Raw genomic sequence first — 10943 nt, 5'->3', positions numbered from 1 at the left:
TGTTTTGCAGAGCCTGAAAATGCGTTTCAAGTTGTCAATTGGCACATAATTCTTGATATTTTTAGTTAAGTTTTGGCTTTTTTTCAATTTCTTCTTTTTTTGTTAATTTCTCTTTGATAATTCCTATACTCAACGCCTCTTTCTACCTCGATGTGTTTTTGTTCCATAAAATTGTACACATGCTAATCCGATTTTGGTAGTTTTTATTTGCTCTTTAACGCAGTTCATAACAATTATTGTAAACGTGTGTCTTTTCTTATGCAAATTGTTCGCTTGACAATTTTGCGCTTTTCTAGAACATTCTTTGACTTCTCAAGTGACTTTCTCACGCTTTCGTTCATCTTTTTTGAGTGATCTCCATTGCCCGCTATTTGAACGTCGTTCCTATAAGTCTTATTTACCATCTCTAACGCTTGTTGTTATTGATAGTAGCCCCTGTAGCCTCTCTCTAAGAAACAGAAGTATGTACAACTACGAAGTGCCATCAAAATAAATCGGACTTAAAAAAATGTTTTTGTGCAAAAGTCTTTTTTTTCAATATCTTCTGTTATTTCAATCCCAATAATGCTTATTGGAATCAACGGCGGCTATTTTCCGGCAATCTGCCAAGTATGTTTTGATCATGCGCTGCGTTTAGTGAATGACTTTTTGACTTTGAAAAGTAGTTTTTGACTGAATTGCGCATATAGATAACCGTTTTTTCGTCTAAGTGGCCCATTTTTTTGCTTTTAATTTGGTTCCTTGTATAAATAATTTTTTTTCGATACTATATTGAATTGTCAACCTCGGAATTTGATGTCACAATGTTTTGCAGAGCCTGAAAATGCGTTTCAAGTTGTCAATTGGCACATAATTCTTGATATTTTTAGTTAAGTTTTGGCTTTTTTCAATTTCTTCTTTTTTTGTTAATTTCTCTTTGATAATTCCTATACTCAACTCCTCTTTCTACCTCGATGTGTTTTTGTTCCATAAAATTGTACACATGCTAATCCGATTTTGGTAGTTTTTATTTGCTCTTTAACGCAGTTCATAACAATTATTGTAAACGTGTGTCTTTTCTTATGCAAATTGTTCGCTTGACAATTTTGCGCTTTTCTTCTAGAACATTCTTTGACTTCTCAAGTGACTTTTTCACGCTTTCGTTCGTCATTTTTGAGTGATCTCCATTGCCCGCTATTTGAACGTCGTTCCTATAAGTCTTATTTACCATCTCTAACGCTTGTTGTTATTGATAGTAGCCCCTGTAGCCTCTCTCTAAGAAACAGAAGTATGTACAACTACGAAATGCCATCAAAATAAATCGGACTTAAAAATGTTTTTGTGCAAAAATCTTTTTTTTTTCAATATCTTCTGTTATTTCAATCCCAATGCTTGTTGGAATCAACGGCGGCTATTTTCCGGCAATCTGCCGAGTATGTTTTGATCATGCGCTGCGTTTAGTGAATGACTTTTTGACTTTAAAAAGTAGTTTTTGACTGAATTGCACATATAGATAACCGTTTTTAGCCGTTTTTTTGTCTAAGTGGCCCATTTTTTTGCTTTTAATTTGGTTCCTTGTATAAATAATTTTTTTTGATACTATATTGAAATGTCAACCTCGGAATTTGATGTCACAGTGTTTTGCAGAGCCTGAAAATGCGTTTCAAGTTGACAATTGGCACATAATTCTTGATTTTTTTAAGTTTTGGCTTTTTTTCAATTTCTTCTTTTTTGGTTAATTTCTCTTTGATAATTCCTATACTCAACGCCTCTTTCTACCTACATGTATTTTTGTTCCATAAAATTGTACACATGCTAATCCGATTTTGGTAGTTTTTATTTGCTCTTGAACGCAGTTCATAACAATTATTGTAGACGTGTGTCTTTTCTTATGCAAATTTTTTGCTTGAAAATTTTGCGTTTTTCTTCTAGAACATTTTTTGACTTCTCAAGTGACTTTTTCACGCTTTCGTTCATCATTTTTGAGTGATCTCCATTGCCCTCACTCCGAAGTAAGGCGTGTTGCTAACATGAAGTCGATTGCAGCATAGCAAAAATAAGGGCGGGCTAGCGTAGTCGGCAGAGCATATGGTTATGAAGCGGGAGGTTAATGGTTCCAGTACCGGTGGGGTCAAATGTTTTTCCACCCGCCTGTCGTTCGAGAGCAATTGTTCCGACATTAGTCGGTTAATGTTTCTTTCAAGCCCGATGTGCATCAAGCGCGTCAACGGCGGCTGTTTTCCGGCAATCTGCCGGCTATATTTTTGTTTGTTTACCATTTGTTCCGGCTTTCTGAGGCTCTATTATGCTAGAGCTTTTTTTTAGACGTGACTGGGAGGTCAACTAAATCCCATCTCAAAAATTGTTTCTGCTCCTGCTTTTTTTGAATAGCAGACTTCTATCAGGATGATACAGAAACTAGTTGCCAAAGGTAAAATTGTGTCATGATTTCGAATCTGCATTTGATAGTTTACTGAGATTTCGTTTCTACATTTCAAAAAAGGTTGCCTTTGAGCGCTTTATATACGACTTCTAGATCAGGAATGAGGTGAACTGTAGTTTAGTTTTTGAGGCATGTGGACTCATGTTTCTTGGTTTTGATCAGGCCAAAACATGTAGTTGTACGGAAAACCGCATATTTGAGGTGCAATTTTTCAATTCGTGACACAACAATGTTTTAACAAAATGTTGGTGGTCAATAAATACTTTTTTGAGGCTTCAGTTGTACTGAATTGGTTGTTCCCTTTGAGCTGTTTGCCGAACTGCTTCCGATAATTTAAAGACATGTTTGTTTAGTTGCTCTCTAGTGAAGTTTGAAGCAATTATTGTAAACGTGTGTATCTTTATGCAAAACTTTGTTCGACCATTTTTTCGCTTTTGCTCTAGAACACTGATTTCTAGTGCTCCGAAGTAAAGCTTGTTGCTAATATAAATTTGGTTGCAGCATAGGAAACTTGAAGTGACTGGTAGCGCAGTGGTTAGTGTGGTAGGCCATGGATCGGGAGGGCAGTGGTTCGAATCCCGGTGGGGTCGAGGTTTTTTGCACCCATAAAGAAAAATTGATCTATACTAAAGACCATGAATTAAATTGCCTCGCTTGTCGTTCAAGAGCAAGTTGTCGGTTTATGTTTTCCGATTTTCGTCAGTTTTTCGTTTGTATTTTGGTTGTAATTGCTAGAAATAGTTTTTTGTGCAACATGAGGGACTTGAATTTGGTTTCAATAAAAATTCAATCGTTTTTTGGCGTCAAGTTTTGAGAAAACAGTCAAAACTTTTTCATAAATGCAGTGTTAACTTAAAAGGTCTTTGAGCATTTTTTTTTTGCAAAATGTTTCAATGTTTCTTATCTATGAATTCTGCTTTTTTCCTATTTTTTGGTCTCTTCAGGAGGGTAGATCTTTGTATCGGATGACTAGATATCTTTTCTCTGTCTTGAATGCTGAACAATGAAATGTATTCGTTTTTCTTGAATTTTTGAAATTGATTTTTAACTTCCAAAAATTAAGAAAGTCTTTGTTACGGTGTTCCTTTTATTGTGCCCATATTCTTCACATTCTAGTTATTATCATTCTAGTTTTGTCCCTGCACCTAAATTTGTTTTACAATTTTTTCAGGTGTAAAAAATGAAGGATTTCAGCTTTTTTTCCGATTTTCGTCATTTTTTTTGGTGTTCAATTGATTTCATTCATCAAAAGGCGGTACTGAGAGTTTGATAGCAAGCTTCTTCCAAAATCTCCACTTATGACTATTTACTGCAGCTTTCTTCCGGCCTTGGTATTAATTTAAACTATTTTCTGCCTGTGAATATTCTTCTGCTGCTTATGTCTTTTCTTTGATCAATTTTATTTTTGATTTAGTATGAAATCATGTTGTCTAGCTTATATACAAAAAGAAATAGTATGTGTGTGTTGTTTTTGTCTTAATTGCAGTGATTAGCAGTGTAATTATAGGTGTTTTCTGATTCTTAAATTTAAGCTTTCTTTTTTGAAAAGATTTAACTTTGTTTCCAAGATTATTATCTGCCGTTTGCTTTCGCGATCTTTTTCAGATTAGAATCATGAGTTATGACCTTGCCAGCTTTTTCAGACTATCAGGTTTTTGACAACCTTAATTATTTTGGATTTTTTAACGTTACCAAACGTTTTCAATTATATAAAATTTTGCTGCATTTTGTTTCTCTTGTTGACAGTGGTTTAAGTTTCGCCAATTTTTAGAGGAGACTTGGAGAGGTAGTGAGTTAAGGGTTTAATACAAAAGGTGGTGGCTTCCGCTGCATTTACGGTTTTTTTAAGCGAAGATTTGACGCTTCGAGTCGCTTCCGGAATTCTTCCGGCTATGTTTTTTAAGATCTGTTCACACATTTTCATGATTTAAGTCAAATTGGAGTAGTGATTTTGGTCACGCCGAAATAGGAAGTGGAGTGAAAAAGTGATTGGTTTTGCGGCGTGAAATTTTTGCGCGTGAGAAAACGGTGTTTGAACAAAAATTCGCTTTCTCGCTAGTGGTTTTTTGTTCACATGCGTCAATTTAACTTTGATTTTTACAGTTTTTTCAATTTTTTGGATCGGATTTTTTCTACATGGTTTTCCCAATCCATTCATAGTCCGTTCTAGGTCTAGTTCTCTGTTTAGTCAATGAAAATTCTTTGAACTGTACGTCAGGACTTGTCCTGCTATGTTTTTTATTTCGTCCTCAAGATTTGTTTCGTCGTCTGACGCTCTTTTTCATTTTACATTTGTTCACACCTCAAAGCTAAAAAGTCAAATTTTCTGAATGACTTCTTCCGCTCACTAACGATGTTTGTGCGCGTGACGTCTTTTCTCAATCTCTCTAGAAAAAGTTTTTAAGACATTTGCGTGATTAGATTTTGGTCAAACGTGACTTACCTCACTCAATAAAATGACTTTTGCACTTTAAAACTTAGGTTTAAATTGAAATAATTTAAGTTCAAAGGAACTCATATGCAGTGAAGGTCCCTAATAAAAGGCTTGTGCTAATTGAATTTTAACAAGCTTCGTTAATTTATCGCTGAAGGTTTTTACCTTGATTTTTGAGCGGCGTCGATTTTTTTTTTCAATTTGGATCTGTACCTGTTTCTATCTCTATTATAAGGCACGCAAGTCAATTTTTTCGCAGCTATTCCGGCAGTCTGCTGGCTATGTTTGAATATACAGTTGTTTGTTTTTTCATTTTCCAATTTTTCCATTTTTAAAATTTTTTCATTGGTTATCATTTTTTTCTAATAAAGCGTGTTGTTTGATGTTTCAGCCTTCTTGAATACGAATAATGCTTCTTTTTATTTGTGGAGACCCGTTTTCCTCAAAAATTTAATGGATCTAGCTTTGTCCGAGTCATGTCGTACTTTGTCTGTTTGTTTATCATCTTACGTGTTATCACCTTTTAATTGTTCTCGAATGAGAACCAATTATTGTAAACGTGTCTTTTTTTCGCCGGACCGTTTTGCGCTTTGCTTCTAGAATAATCGGGTCTTTCCCATTAAAGCCCCCCAGCTTAGTGGTTAGATAACCTATAGCCCCCCGCTTAGTGGTTAGATAACCTATACCCCCCAGCTTAGTGGTTAGAGAACCTATAGCCCTCCCCCAATCATGGTAATTATACCATAATAATTATATGGTATACTAATTATATGGTATACCCCGGGGGGTATAATGGGAAAGACCCGAAAAATTTTTGACTTCCCAAGTGACTTTTTCACGCCCTTCTTGATTTTTGAGTGATCTCAATTGCTCTCACTCTGAAATTGTTTGTTTTCCATACCAATTGTTTGAGACCCGATGACAAAACCAATTGTTTGAGACCCGATGACAAGTCACTGATAGACGATTGGTTAATACATCCATCGAGGTGACGGAATTGGACTCATTAGGTCGGGGTTCGAAGCCTACACTCGGCTGATGTTTTTGCACCCATAAAGAAAAATCTATCGAGAGTACAGCCCCTGAATTCAATTGTGCCGCCTGTATTTCGATTGCAATTTTCATTCAATTTATGGTTTAGTTTTCTACTCAAAAAAACTTGGACGCCTCTAACTTTCAAGTTTTCTATATTTACCTTCTTTTCTGAATTTGTAACGTGCGTTCCTTCTTGCTTAATTTGAACTTCTTTAAAATTGTGGGCATTTCGTTACGATTTCCCTCAAAGGCTTCCACGCCATATTTTTTTCAGTTAATGGTGTTAATACTTGCCTTCGTCGAAAGCTTCGATAAATTTCAAAAGCTCCTCTCATTTTATCAACGAGATAGTTTGGCCTGTTGTTCAATTAGTTCTCTGAGATTTGCTTCAGTACTTTGCTGTTTTTAATAGACCCAGTGATAGCTGGGGCTTTTAGTGCTCTCGGTTTTTTGTTAGCCTTTTTTTTCACGCCTTACACTTTTTGCGGCTTCTTTTGCGGCTTCAAATTTTAATCACCCTCTAGGAGTAATGGGAACAGAAAAGTAGGTTGGAGGCGTGATTTTTTTAAAATCAAAGTACCTTTAAATTTGAGTGAAAACGGTATTTGATAAAATTTTCGGTTTTCGAAAGCGAATTTTTTTCGTGTCAATTTGAGTTCGGTTTTCAATTTTTACTTGAGCAGTATTAAAATGATAATTTGAGCTTCAATAGCAACTATTTGAAATTACTTGTTCATTATTGGGCAGTTAATGCTTTTTATGGCTTTGAAACTTTATTGTCTTATTATATTGTCTTTTTGATTTTTGCGCGTTTTTTTAAGTTTTTTGCTGTCTTTCCATTTATAACCATCATTGACAGATATTATTAGTTGCTAATGAGGCATAAATGAACCTGAATAATTGCTTGAGCTCATGGCTGGTGGTTTTCGCGACTTTGATTTGTTCCCAAAAATTTCTATTGACTTTCCGAGTTGGGGTGCATTTGCTGTACTTTTAAGATTTCGTCGGTTTCTAATGAAGAATAATTGGAGTTAAATATTTGCTGGAGTTCTTAACGCTCGTTTTTGTTTCTTTTTTCGAAATTTTTAAAAAATGAGAGTTTGATATTTTTCAATTTTGTTTATTTTGTTGTTTCTCTTGTTGTTTTATCAGTTAGTCTTAAACAACATTTCTTTTTAGAACAGCTAGACGCTAGTTTTGGCTTCTAGAAATGAACAATATGATGTGCTTAAGGATATTGGCCTTTATTTTTGAGGTTCTCTTATCTTGACGCCACCGATTCTGATTGTTTTCAATTTCTTTAGCTTTTTGCCTCTTTCGATTTCTGTCATTGATATTGTTGTATTATGTACGCTCTCTGAGTATGTATACCTAGAGTCAAAGTTTTGCTATTGTTATATTCTTAAAACACCCAATCGGCATATAGGGTCAAGGGTGTTGTTGTCTATCTTAGTTTCATCATCACCTTGCTGTTAAAATGTTGATTGTCGGGTCCTTATTTAATTTAAGTGTCTGGCTTATAAATCAGGAGCTGTCCTATGTTGTTTATTTTGTCATCGGGATTTTCTTACGACCAACGTCACTATCACTTCAAAGCTGCTTTTTGTTCATGCAATTTCATGAATTCCCGGCTTAACGTCATTTTCATTCTAAGTGGAAAGAGTTTTTGTTCATTCGCTTGATTAAGTTATTGGTCACAAGTGTTTCAGGTTGAGCCTGTTTCAGGTTCAAGCTTGTTGCCTGATAAATACTTTTGATGCAATTGCAACAATAGCCTGAAATTCATTCATATATATTTCTTCGTGTTGAAAGGAGAAGTCACTATGTATTATTCGGTTGTATTTATATCAGATCTATATGTGATTTTAGCATAATTTTTATTAGCCGAATATGTGATTTGTCCTAAGGGATATTAGACTAATTTTTGTGATTAATTTATTAATTGCTCTGAAACAAAGTTTTTTGCAATTATATTTGTCCTGTTGGTCTTTTTTATGCGATTTCATTTCACGCCACTTCATTTAAGCTAAAGCTAGTCTCACTAAACCGTATCTAGCTACTGATGAAGGCAACCGCTCGCCGTTCGTTTGAGAGCAAATCGCTCCGACGTTAAGCGGTTATGTTTAAATAATGGCCAATTGCTCTCGGGAGGCTATTTTATTGTTTGAGCTTTGTGTTGGAGAATTTCATTTTCATGATATTATAGGCCGGAAATTTGGTTAGCCCTAGTTACCAGAAATTTTGGATTCCGGTGGAAGGTGGGATTACTTAACAACTCTTTTTCTTTAAGAAACTATATATTCTTGCCATATCACAGAAAATTGCAATTCTGTCTCTTAATCGTTTTGTTCCAATGGTAGCAGTGGTACAGTTCCTTTTTTAAGGCTCACGAGTAGCGGTGATTTTGTTGTATCTCTTTTTTTTTCACGCTTTACACTTTTTGCGGCTTCTTTTGAGAAGTCAAATTAGAGGGGTGATTTTAATCACCCTCTAGGAGTAATGGGAACAGAAAAGTAGGTTGGAGGCGTGATTTTTTTAAAATCAAAGTACCTTTAAAGTTGAGTGAAAACGGTATTTGATAAAATTTTCGGTTTTCGAAAGCGAATTTTTTTCGTGTCAATTTGAGTTCGGTTTTCAATTTTTACTTGAGCAGTATTAAAATGATAATTTGAGCTTCAATAGCAACTATTTGAAATTACTTGTTCATTATTGGGCAGTTAATGCTTTTTATGGCTTTGAAACTTTATTGTCTTATTATATTGTTTTTTTTTTGATTTTTGCGCGTTTTTTTTACGTTTTTTGCTGTCTTTCCATTTATAACCATCATTGACAGGTATTATTAGTTGCTAATGAGGCATAAATGAACCTGAATAATTGCTTGAGCTCATGGCTGGTGGTTTTCGCGACATTGATTTGTTCCCAAAAATTTCTATTGACTTTCCGAGTTTGGGTGCATTTGCTGTACTTTTAAGATTTTGTCGGTTTCTAATGAAGAATGATTGGAGTTAAATCTTCGCTGGAGTTCTTAACGCTCGTTTTTGTTTCTTTTTTCGAAATTTTTAAAAAATGAGTTTAATATTTTTCAATTTTGTTTATTTTGTTGTTTCTCTTGTGGTCTTATCAGTTAGTCTTAAACAGCATTTCTTTTTAGAACAGCTAGACGCTAGTTTTGGCTTCTAAAAATTAACAATATGCTGTGCTTAAGGATATTGGCCTTTATTTTTGAGGTTCTCTTATCTTGACGCCACCGATTCTGATTGTTTTCAATTTCTTTAGCTTTTTGCCTCTTTCGATTTCTGCCATTGATGTTGTTGTATTATGTACGCTCTCTGAGTATGTATACCTAGAGTCAAAGTTTTGCTATTGTTATATTCTTAAAACACCCAATCGGCATATAGGGTCAATGGTGTTGTTGTCTATCTTAGTTTCATCATCACCTTGCTGTTAAAATGTTGATTGTCGGGTCCTCATTTAATTTAAGTGTCTGGCTTATAAATCAGGAGCTGTCCTATGTTGTTTATTTCATCGGGATTTTCTTAAGACCAACGTCACTATCACTTCAAATCTGCTTTTTGTTCATGCAATTTCATGAATTCCCGGCTTAACGTCATTTTCATTCTAAGTGGAAAGAGTTTTTGTTCATTCGCTTGATTAAGTTATTGGTCACAAGTGTTTCAGGTTGAGCCTGTTTCAGGTTCAAGCTTGTTGCCTGATAAATACTTTTGATGCGATTGCAACAATAGCCTGAAATTCATTCATATATATTTCTTCGTGTTGAAAGGAGAAGTCACTATGTATTATTCGCTTGTATTTATATCAGATCTATATGTGATTTTAGCATAATTTTTATTAGCCGAATATGTGATTTGTCCTAAGGGATATTAGACTAATTTTTGTGATTAATTTATTAATTGCTCTGAAACAAAGTTTTTTGCAATTATATTTGTCCTGTTGGTCTTTTTTATGCGATTTCATTTCACGCCACTTCATTTAAGCTAAAGCTAGTCTCACTAAACCGTATCTAGCTACTGATGAAGGCAACCGCTCGCCGGTCGTTTGAGAGCAAATCGCTCCGACGTTAAGCGGTTATGTTTAAATAATGGCCAATTGCTCTCGGGAGGCTATTTAATTGTTTGAGCTTTGTGTTGGAGAATTTCATTTTCATGATATTATAGGCCGGAAATTTGGTTAGCCCTAGTTACCAGAGATTTTGGATTCCGGTGGAAGGTGGGATTACTTAACAACTCTTTTTCTTTAAGAAACTATATATTCTTGCCATATCGCAGAAAATTGCAATTCTTTCTCTTAATCGTTTTGTTCCAATGGTAGCAGTGGTACAGTTCGTTTTTTAAGGCTCACGAGTAGCGGTGATTTTGTTGTATCTCTATATTTTATTTTACAAAATGCGCGCCTGATTACAGACAAATTCCAGACTCTAGTTTAAAATACAGTCGAGTCCTTAGTTTAGAATACAGTCAAATGTCAGATAGCAAACTGTCCTATTTAAACTGAAGTGTTAGTGTCACCGAAGGATAATTTTTCTCGAGCATTCAGATGTGGGTTTTGCTATGCAAGTGCCAACAAGAATTGGGTTTCGGTATGCAAGAATTTTTGTCAGTGCCATTGAATTTCGTTAGAAAAAAATCGGTAAGTGAATCAATAACTTTTCAGGTAAATTATGACGTTTGCCTATAGATTGTACTAGAGCAATCATGTGAACAATTATGAACTTCAGAGACTGTCGTTGACGATAAATGCGTATCTTCCGTATACATATACATTGACGCAGACACACACATATATCAAGTCACTTGTGTCGCTAAGACATGAACAAATTAGATAGAGGTACTAGCGAATTATTTTTCGTTTCAAAACTAAAGGTCGCTGCTTTACCCGTTTAATGCAAAAGTAATTATCATAAAACGTGATTTTCAAGTAGTTTTATTTGCTTACTTGTGGAAAATCTGCAAGCCCACCAAATGTATGCTAGAACAAACTCATTTGTGTCGCCAATGACTGTGTCCTCCTAAGATCATGATTGTGCACATGATT

At 34.9% G+C, this 10943-nt stretch overlaps 1 protein-coding gene across 1 annotated transcript in view; it reads left to right on the top strand.

The window, feature by feature from the left end:
• Positions 1–10943, top strand: part of LOC142348845 (snRNA-activating protein complex subunit 3-like) — a 169596-nt gene that overhangs the window by 88665 nt on the left and 69988 nt on the right. The window lies entirely within an intron of this gene.

Source organism: Convolutriloba macropyga, chromosome 10 (genome assembly GCF_964194025.1).
Source record: "Convolutriloba macropyga chromosome 10, txConMacr16.3, whole genome shotgun sequence".
Taxonomy (NCBI): Eukaryota; Metazoa; Xenacoelomorpha; order Acoela; family Convolutidae; genus Convolutriloba; species Convolutriloba macropyga.
The sequence above is the reverse complement of the archived record's forward strand: the minus strand, read 5'-3'. Positions and strand labels throughout refer to the sequence as shown.